The 9954-nt window shown below is 35.2% G+C and overlaps 1 protein-coding gene across 2 annotated transcripts in view; it reads left to right on the top strand.

The window, feature by feature from the left end:
- LOC105454815 (Down syndrome cell adhesion molecule-like protein Dscam2) overlaps window positions 1-9954 on the top strand; it is a 120462-nt gene that overhangs the window by 25752 nt on the left and 84756 nt on the right. Inside the window, exons 1-3 of one of the 2 annotated variants that reach the window (XM_011697704.1) lie at window positions 47-133; window positions 5068-5339; window positions 5455-5613. The exons of the other annotated variant lie outside the window; for it this stretch is intronic. The gene's annotated coding sequence lies outside the window, so the exon portion shown is untranslated. Of the gene's footprint in view, window positions 1-46; window positions 134-5067; window positions 5340-5454; window positions 5614-9954 lie in introns of those variants that run through there. 2 annotated transcript variants of the gene reach the window in all.

Raw genomic sequence — 9954 nt, 5'->3', positions numbered from 1 at the left:
GGAGAGGAATTAAAAACAGACTCAATACCTTTCCTTTATACATTGTAAACACGCTGATTTGACAGGAGCCTCCTCCCTCCCTGCAGAAAATTACTGACTGTGGTGGAGTCTACATTTTCCAGCTTGGCGACACGTATGAAGTTAATTACTATCAGTCCATACTTATATATTTAAAGGTTTTAACGAGTCACAAACGACAACGATAATATCATATTTGGGCTACGCAATTCTATAATATTATTGTATAAAAAATTACAATTCCAAACTAAAATGGACAATGAAGATGCATATGATCTATTCTAATCGCGATGTGCTCGACAACCGAAAATGCAGTCGAGAAATTTCGCGAATGTCGATAATTTTATTTCGGTATCGCGCGGCGCAGTTTGACTGATGAAATAAAGTTGGCTAATTAAAAGACGATAGACCATCCGAAAATATACAACCGATATTTAGGTATTACGTGCAGTACAATAAATCTAGCGAAAATACACGTATTATATAAATCGATCAATGTATATCACGGTTTATGTCATTCACGTATTGCTGCGCGCTTTCGATACGAAAATGTAAGGCAAATTGAATTTACATCGGCGAAGAGATCAATATACGCAATGCGAGACGTGTTCAAAATGCAAAAAATAGCCAACACTTTAAAATGCAACGACTTATGATTCCCGCGCGTTCTTCGTCGCTTCAATTTACGATTTCGAATGAACGGATCTGTCCGTTTCGAGACAAACATTCGTCTCGATGCGTTTATAACTTGTGATTGATTATGGAAAGCAGTCGGATCGATAATTTCTTGTATGTTATATTTTGTGGGGAATGGCCACGCTTCGAAGAATAATAATGTGTATCGAGACGCACCACTACCTTCCCGCTTGAGCGTCGTCGTGAGCGATAGCGCGCCGCAAAACAAATACCAAGGTCACGTATCAACTGACGACGAAATATTGTTCAACGTATCATAAAGTTTTAACATTAAGTAAAAAAAAACAGCTTTGCTAATGAATCGGCACAACACAATGGCAGCTAGGGGGTCCAGCGATCCTTGAATATCTTTAAATCCTGGAATTATAACGGAATTTCATGTGTCTTGGAAAATTCCTGGAAAATCTCTGGAATTTCAGGATTGACCTTGAATTTTTGTCATTCTTTTATTCTAAAAAAATTGGATTGTAAAAAAAAAGAAAGAAATAAGAAGTATTTCTTGCGCGCGTGCAAGAATTATGTTAATAACATCGGTAACGTTGTTTTTAGAAAAATTTATGGTTGCATAAGCTCTTCCTTAAAGATGCGATAAGGTAAGCAATTTTTAAAATAATAAATATTGTTCTAAATTTTGCATAATCTAATGTTTGCATTTTAATTGATTCGTTACATAGAATCCTAATTTGAATATATACAAAATATATAATATTGCACAAATCAATAAAAATTAATTAAGTAGTGAAAATTCGATGGAAAAACCAGGATTTTTACCTAGAATGTCCTGGAATTATCCTTGAATTAGCTAGCCAGATATCGCTGAACATGAATGGTCAACGACGAATGCGAACTCGAATATGTTTATTCACATTATTTGCAAATCTCATACGAATAACTAATTTCAAATTTCAAACTCAAATAACGAATCGCATATAGTTTGGCGCAAGCTAGGTACAATTTAAGGTAAAGATCTGCCGAATATATTCCATTTCTTGCAATGCAATAATAATTTGTAACTCATCCGCTGTGTTTTGGATTCTTTTACTTTTTAAAATTTTATCCTCGAAATAAATAAATCGCGCGAAATATCTGCCTCTACATTTACGAGTCGTTAATCGTGAAAACCAATTAATCGCGCAAGTCTAATATTTGTTAATTTTTTATAGAGAATAATCGTGTTTTCAGGAATAATAAAAACTACTCTGAATATTCGCATTCCATTCAATATCATTACGCACTCTGCACCACCGTTTAGCAATTTCGTTTTTGCCCGCTGTTTTTAAATAAGAGGGATATTTTAGCATAAACTATAAATTGTATTTAATTAATTATAAAAATTGATATCGCAGAAAATAAAATTCAAACCATGTCTAAAATTGACCCACAAGATCTTCATTTAAATTATTAAATCGTATTACATTTGGAAATTCGTCTTACAATTAGCTGAAATCTTCCGCAGTTCAAATATGATTAATACTGATTTTAAGCTTAAGTTCATTATATTAATATCATCAAACATTTATTGCGAGTCGTAATTGATTTATCGATCTCTTTATACATTTTCCTTTTGAAGCAAAGAGATAATAACTTAAAAGACCGATTGGATGCTGCTTCGGCCGGCAGATCCTGCGGATAAGTCTAACCGATCGTTACTTTTTGGCCTCTTTGCATACGTAATTGCCCTCCGCTGAGGAAGGTATGAGGTGGTAAGGGGTGAGGCGAAAGAAATGGCGTCTCGTATTACGAAGGGCGTAGCGCGAAACAGGGGAAAGCAAAAAAAATTGGATCGCAGCCCGCCCTCGCGCTTACGGGCTGCTGCGATATAAACGAGGGTCGTTAAATCCTCTCGCCTAGTCACGCAGGATTTTCTCCAATGGCCTTTATACAGCGTCCGATAGATCGATATCTCGGTGCAAGAGGATTGCAACTAAAAAAAAAGAAGAAATTACTTTTAAGTTATCCTCTCTCCGGAATATATCATGTTCTTAAAATTGTGTGTTACGAGTGCATCAATTGCGTGATAAGACGAGCAAACAATGTATTCTTACAAGATGTATAAAGATGATTTAAAAAATAACAATATAATCTCTTGCTGTATTTTTAGACAAGAGAGAACGTAAGATAATTAAAAAAATAACAATATAATCTCTTGATGTATCTTTAGACGAGAGAGAACGTTACAATTAAAAAAATCAATTCGGAAATATCCAAGATATTGAAATATTAAAATTAACCCGCCGTGCACTAGGTGGAATGTGACATATCCCAGTAAAATTTAAACTGTTTAAATTTAGTTTGTAAGAAACTTTAATAGTATTATTTTTGTTTTCTTGTTTTAAAAGATTAAAGAGTTTATTATCTTGTTTTATTCTTACATCTTAACAAAAATCGATATTATGACAGTCGAAATTATTGTCGTATTAAATTGAAGTAATAATATGGAATATGAAATATTTCACATGTAATGTATGTTGATTTTTTCCACCTGCTGCACGAAGGGGTTAACATACAGTGGATCTTTAATTAACCCTCAGAATTGAAATTCATAATAAACATTCAAATAGACGGATAAAACGTGTATTAGAAATAATTATGCATATACAATATGACCGGATCGTCTAACTTGTTTGTTTTATTATATAACATAATAAAATTTAATTAAACTTATTTTTTATTTATTTTTTAGTTTTTTACCGAGACGATGAATTGTAAATAAAGACTGAGTTGAGTGACACGAAGCGTCAATATCAGAATGTATTATGACGTACTAAGATTAAGTCACGGTTAACGGAGATTGGCGATAAATAGGATGACGGATAATCGAAGTTCTACTGTATCTAATGTAAAATTTTAATTTGGGTTTTTTTTAACCCTAACTAGAACAAACAAATTAATGTATACTTATTTCTCCTATTTAAATATACTATATGTATATCTTTAAAAAAAGGGAAAGTAAATTGATCACTTTAATTATTTTGCAACAATAGTTATAGAAGATCTCAGAAAATGTATTGTTATAAATTTCATAAAAAATTACAAATAATCTTGACTGCTTTCGTAGTCTAGTGTATACTGAAGTCTTTAAAATCTATTCTTTGTCGGAACAGTTGAGAATATAGAAAAAATGTTTAAATACGTATTTCTTTATTTTGAGGAATTTGTTAACCACAAAGATTAACTTTTTTATTGAAAAAATTTTTCCTCAACTCCTCAGGAGAAAGATTGGCAAAAGATAACTTAAAAACTTTAAACACTAAGGAGAATTAAATAATATCTCGTTGAAGAGATTTTGTTAGAAGACAAATTTTAAATTCAAGTTTGCTACTTACTCAAAATAGCAAGTGATCAAATTTCAAAAATGATTCTTGTATTCGTATTTCCTATTCAAGCTAATATATCATAAAGAATGCAAGGTAAAATTGAAGAGTGGAGGACTTCTACCAAGTCCTATTTTTGTTTTTAGATTTATTTTCTCTAGAAGGGGTTCTAAGTCCTTTAAAGAAATTCAATATCTAGACCCTTCTTATCTTCATTTTATTACCTTTCCTGAAGGAGACAAACAACTTGAAATTTTTTATTATCGGGAGTTAAAACTAACAAGTCTCTATTGTTTAGAGATAAGTGTTAGTTTTAGTTGGTAGCTAATTATTGCATTATACATAAGGCCTGGGGAGAGTGATTCTCTTCTCTCAAATGTTTCTCAATATTCCTTTTAAAACTTTTTTGTTGTATCCAAATTTTGATTAAAAAACCGATCAATATTTCACGACCCTTACCTTTCGGGAAAAAGTAATAATACTTTATAATTACTTTTATAAATTATAAAAATTGGAGATTCTAAGCTGTTTGTTCTCTTTGAAAAAGTAACAAAAGTTTAGACACACACATATTGGGTTTCTTTTAGAGCACTTGAAATTCTTTTTAAGAAAACTAAATTTGAACGTAAAAATAGAATACGATAGGTTATTCTGAGATCAACATTTGAGCATTTCGAATTATATTGTCTACATACTAATCTGAGTAAAAAATAAGAGTACAAGTATCGTTTTTCAAATTTAATTATTCATTATTTATAATAGACTCAAAATGTAGCAAATCCAAACTTACATAAAAATTTTTCTTTTAACAAAATCTTTTCAAGAAGATATTATCGCCTTGTCATTTAAAGTTTTTGAGTTATCCTCCACCTCTTGCCTGAGAGAGAGGATGGAAAAAAAAATTTTTTTGATGAAAAGCTTAGTCCCTCAAAATAAAGAAACAATGTTTAAATATTTTTCCATGTTTTCGAATGTTCCGAAAATACAGAGGATACGGATAAACTTTAAGATCCAATTTAAGAAATAAATTACGTTACAGTTGTAAGATTTGCAAATTGAAAAGGACAGGAGACTCACCTACATATCTGAGCCGAGTAATTCGCGAACGTGTATCGTTAAGAGACGTATATTGACACGATTGCAATACCGCTACGTGCTATTCGGACGAGTGTAAACTCACATTGCCGCTCGAGTGCGAGGAAAGTGGCGCGGGAAGACGTAAATACAAGTTACCTCCGCTTCGTTTTCGTATACGCGGAGTACCTACATTCGGAGGATCCGAAGAATTGAATTCGAGGGAGGATAGACTCGGTAATTCGATGGAAATCGATTTGAGATACGTATACGTGCACGGGGAGATACTCATTTACGGCGACTCGCAGTGGGCTGGGCTAGGTCGCTTTTAATGAAACTTTGTTGATTCTAGGGGAGTGCGAGATACTTTATTAGATGCCGTCCGACGAGTTTTACGAGATGTAATACTCGATTCTCTAAGCTTTTGGACAATAGCCTGCTTGTAGCGATTAGCGAGGAACTTTGGGAATTATTAGCTGAAAGAACGACACGCAACTGTTAATAATTCATGGTAAATGTTACACAGAATTCTTTTCGTAGTATTAAAATTAGTTATCTATCAATTTCTTCGCTCTCAAATCACTTCGAATACAATGAATTCGAGAAGTCGACATTTGGAAGAAAAACAAATTCGAAATTTGCCAAAGATTGTGCGAAAAAATTAATAATGACGCACGTATATTCGCAGTACGATAAAATCCTGCAAATCTATGATGTGTAAAAAGTTCCTTATTCATGTAAAAATAACATAGCGTAAAAATATAAATTTGATGAATTTACATATTTAAATGTGTACATTTTTACATGGATGAGACATTCTTTTATACCCCTTGGATTAAAGAAATCCTAAATCAACTTATTAATTTGTCATTGTCAAGTAAACTCACTTGTCAGTAAACGTTTTAGTACTATATATGCTTTACAGACAGGACGACGATAGGACGGGCTTGTGTACGCGCGGATCACTCAAGGGAGAATAAAAAATTAATATCCTATAATCCCTCATTATAAAAGTCACAGAACGAAGTTACGCGCGCGAAACTGCCTAATTACGCGTAATGCGTATACATTTCTTTACATGTCACTCACTTAACCGAGTTTAACAAGCAGTATATGAGCAAAGGGAGTCGAGGAAAAGTAACGGGCTCTACCACGTTCGCGATTGCCACTCGGCAACTAGTACCGGGATAATTACGATCGCGGTTTAAAAAAAAAAAGAAAGGAAAGAGGAACGGGAGAGTCCGGGGGAAGAAACGGCGTCGCGCGTAAGGCACGGGCTCTTTCTTTTTCGTCATTACGCGGAGGCTGTGTCTCCGCGCACTAATTGAAGCACCTTAAATGCAAATGTAATCGTGATACTCGGGGAATGGAAATCCGCGGTGGGTGCCAACAACTCGTCCCGGTCGCCCCGTCTCGCTCTCGCTCATTAAGCATAAAACAGCAAATTGCTTATAGATATTTACTGCGGCGAGAGAGGATTAAAGTTTGCGGTTCGCTTTTGTGAGAGACTCGCGCGAGTCATTCCAAGCGCATTCGCAACTTATTTGCTACGTCATTTCAAGCGATTAATAATGGATCTGCATTACGTTTATTGCTGTACTTTTAATTTTTACATTAATTCTCATTCTTTTAATTCAGACAATCTATCTTTCCAGTATGGATGTTTTCCATTGTATTATTGTCAAGCTCGTAAAACTCTTCTCGGTTTTTCGAGCTTGACAATACAATTTCCGGATCAACTCGTTAAGCTTTTGACGAAGGGATACAAATGATAGTTAATGGAAATAGGTCGTGCATTTTTTATATCCACCACTCCCCTCTCCCCCCTCCCCTCCTCCCCGTTTCCTTGACATCACGAGAAATAACTGCAAACTGTCCAAACTTCGGTACAATTATATTCATCGCTGCGGTCTTCCGCCTGCGGGGCATTATAAAGTTATTGAAAATGCCAGCGTGAGAGAGAGAGAGAGAGAGAGAGAGAGAGAATCGCGGTCCCCGGCAATAGCTGAAAACTTTTAAAAGGCGAACGAGCTCGGCGGTTTGCTTGAAACTGAGCGGACGGGCTTACTCGAGTCTGGCGTTTCTATGACTAACGGAAATCGCTTTAACCCCTTGCGGTCTAGTATAAGCGCATATCCGTCCGCAAACTTGTTTTGGTCGAAACCCCGGGAAGTAGCTTATAGTCTCACTATTATCCGCGATATAGATTTCGTTGCGAAACAAGCAATATCGTTTTGCGGGAGAGGGTGAATCTATGAAGTTCTTGATCTGTAATTCGCGCGTCCGCCGCGAATCGATATGTGTCTCAAAAATTTTGCGGGAACCGCCGCACCTGTGTGCCATAGTTCCTCCAAACGTTAATTCCCGAATGGTTCAGAAAATAACGCGGAGAATTTTTAACTTTTTACAGTTTCGTGTAATCTTAATCCTTCTCTTACTTCGTATCGCATCGTAAGACCGATCAATATAGACAAAGCGTCGTAATTCGACGTATAATATAATCCTAACTCATAAATGCGAATAAAATGTGCATTAACATCGATGAGATAAACTAGCGTGAGGTAAAAAGTAACGCGGGAGATTACTTTTTTGCGAGCGTATGTAACGCACACGAGATTGCATTTTTATAACGAGTATATACGCGGAATATACTGGTGCAGCGCATTGAAACCAGATTACAAAATTATGAAAAAGATTTAATTAGAAAACGAATCCCGCGGATCGTGTTGTCGGACGGGTGTCCCGCCATCTTGGATGACCTTTGTGACAGACAGCTGGAAGCTCGGAGAAGCTGGGGGAGACGGCTGTCGTCGTATAAAATTAAATTTTTAACGAGCTCGCCGCTCGTCCTTCCATTTGGCTCTCCCGCTCTCCTACGTAGTTTACGAAGTAAATATCTGCACATCGGTAATTAAATTCGATTCGGTAGTTCGTGGTGTCTGTAGGTTTCGGATAAGGGAAATTCTCGAGGGGATGAAACGGTTTATATATCGGGTGATTCGTTTGAAATTGTATTTGCTGCACATAATCTTTTGTGGCGTTATATATATACCGCACGCATTTAAGAAATCTTAAAAAATTCTATATGCAATCCAATATTTTAATTTCAAAAATTGTATATCGAATCTGTCGAACTTGTTGAACACGTCCGTGACGTGTATAAGCGACACAAACGATCGCTAACTATTTGAAAAATCGCAAATATTTTTTTCCATTTTTATTATAGTTATTTCAGAAAGTGTTTGACACAAAGCACAAATTTCGGAGCAGTTATTCTAGCTACGCCGCGCATGTATATGTATGTACAATGTACATGTATCTCTCGGCCGCGATCAAATTAATTTAACAGATCCTATAAAATGCGAGTATGTGCTGGTATAAAATATAACGGGAAAAAACTGGAAAAAAAAAATATCGCAGGCGGTTCTGAAATTTGTTTGCTCGAGGCGGCGAGGGGAATCAGATCCTGTTTCTGTACGAACACGCGCGCCCGCGTAATGATATACCATGAAGAAAAACGTCTATTACCGAGTGTACACCGCGAGTACATCTTCTAGAAGCGAACTTTCCGCTCGTTATTTACCACGAAACTATTTTGCAATTTAATGCCGTTGCCTTCGCGTTCCCCCTCTCGCTTGCCGTCCACATTTTCGTCACTTCCTGCTCTCGCTCATTCGCGCGCGGCTCGGCGAGCGACGCGGCAAATGACGTTTGCTTTCACGTACACACACTCGACGACCCTAATGTCCCTCTTTTCCCGCTTGCAAATCCGAAAAGTAGCGACGTCATACCTGACGAGATAACGTCGAAGCAAGATAAACAGTTGCAATTAATTTGTACAAAATGTATGTCATTATTATCACTAATGTCGAGAACAATTTGGTATCTTTAATTATCGCAATATTGTATCACACACACACACACACACACACATATATATATATTATATATATATTATATATATGTACATTGAAATAAATATTTGGGAAAGAGTTATTGCAATTAAATTATCCATCACTTTGATTTTGACGTGTAATTATAATTGATAGAGCCACATACATTTTGGATCATGTTTTGCGAATTTCTAGTTTCTGAGATATACTCGTACCACTTCAAAGTTTTCTCCTTTTTAAACTTGAAAACATAATAAGTATTTCAAGTGTAATATTAAATATGGTTTGATTTTAGTTTCAAATAAAAAATAGATTTGATTTAGATTGTACTTTTGTCGGGGTGGGAGTGCAGGCGAAGGGACGAAGCCCTTTCCCCGTTCACGCACGCACATATGTCAAAATCAAAATTATTAAAACTGATAAATCAAGTTATATATGTACCTACATTACACTTAAGATATGATATTTTTAAGTTTAAAAAGTAGAAAACTTTGAAATGATATATCTCAGAAGGGTCTGCAACGTACTTCAAAGTGTATGTGAGTCAGGATTCCGTCGACTATAATTGAAGAGCTTGCTTCAACGATGGGCTAATCCACATTTTGAAAAAAATAAAGTCTAAACTTAAAGTGATAAACTTTTCATTTTCTTCGTTTTATAAAATGTTTTAAAATATAGATTTTAATCAGGAACGGAGACTTTCCACACCCAGAGACCCCGTGGGTGTGGAATTCCACACCCTAAATTCGGGGTATTTAAAAACAATTTTTTAAAAAATATTATAATTATTTAAACGAGCTAGTTTTTGCGTAATATCGAGACAAAATTAAAAGAAAAAATATTCATATTTGTAAAGAAAAAATATGAAAAGAAATTAAATATAGAAGTAGAAATATATTTCGACATATAACAGAAGAGATAAAATATTGGTGTTATTCGGGTTATTCGCTCCCTCCCCC

This window comes from Wasmannia auropunctata, unplaced genomic scaffold (genome assembly GCF_000956235.1).
Source record: "Wasmannia auropunctata unplaced genomic scaffold, wasmannia.A_1.0 LD335974.1, whole genome shotgun sequence".
Classification (NCBI taxonomy): Eukaryota; Metazoa; Arthropoda; class Insecta; order Hymenoptera; family Formicidae; genus Wasmannia; species Wasmannia auropunctata.
Note: the sequence above shows the minus strand (reverse complement) of the source record. Positions and strands in the feature narration are given on the sequence as shown.